The sequence below is a fragment of the Antrostomus carolinensis genome, unplaced genomic scaffold (genome assembly GCF_000700745.2).
Source record: "Antrostomus carolinensis isolate BGI_N321 unplaced genomic scaffold, ASM70074v2 scaffold3836, whole genome shotgun sequence".
In the NCBI taxonomy this organism is placed as follows: domain Eukaryota; kingdom Metazoa; phylum Chordata; class Aves; order Caprimulgiformes; family Caprimulgidae; genus Antrostomus; species Antrostomus carolinensis.
The window spans coordinates 76,856-77,836 of NW_010319631.1; positions in this window are offsets into that span (position 1 = coordinate 76,856).

The window sequence follows — 981 nt, forward strand, 5'->3', positions numbered from 1 at the left end:
TCAGCTGCAAATTTCGTGGGCAGTTAGTGTTGGTTTCCTGTGACACTAGTTTAATAAGACCAACATGGATGCAAACTCTGCAACAGCTTTTGTCATTTCCCAGTCCAACAAAGCATATTTTCTTTTGGTACCTCTGCCAGTTTTTTGACCTGTGGGATGTTGGTTTTGATCAAACTGATGCAGCGGGGCAATGTCAAATCCTTCAGATTCCTAAAGCTGCTCTCTTTACTGCCCTTCCCCTGCGTGCTAGTTGTGCACATGTACTAAAAAGCAAAAGTCTCGCTCTTGTGTATTGCATGTGATTTTATTCCTTAGATTCTTAATGATTCTTCATATTTGTTTCATTATTTCACTAGGGATAGATATTGACTTGGAATTAAACATTGCCAGCTCTGTTCCTTATTGAAAATCTTTATTAAGTTTGCTTTTTGGTTGGTTTTGTGGAGCCTCCCTAGCTCAATGTAAATTGTCAGATTATTTGTCACTGGGATAATACGTTTGTCAATGCCTTGCCATAACAAATTAGGCTCCTGATCCTGCATACATTTATGCAGGTGCGTATATGTATAGATTTCTTAAGGTTCAGCCCTGTATTAATTCTGTTGAAGTGAAAAATACTTTAAATAAATGTCTCTGTCTTTTCTTGATTAAGTTCTAGGATGTCGTTTGCTTTATTTGGTTTGTGGACATATCATTCTTCAAGTTCATTTTGCTTCTACTTTTTTTTGAACTTGCTGTTTTTTCTTCTTTTTTAGTCCAAACTTCCTCTCTTTATTCTTCTGGGTAAGGACAGATTTAAAAAAGCTGCTCAGCCATTTCTGAACCATTCATTTCATCCTCATCCTCATTTATTAATGAACCTACCTTCTTTCTGGTGCTGCTTCCTCTCCTGATGAATTTGTAAATCCCTTCTTATTCCCTTCAGTGCCTTAGGCAACATAATTCATTTGCCTTTTTCCCCTTGCCCTTATCTTTTCCCTA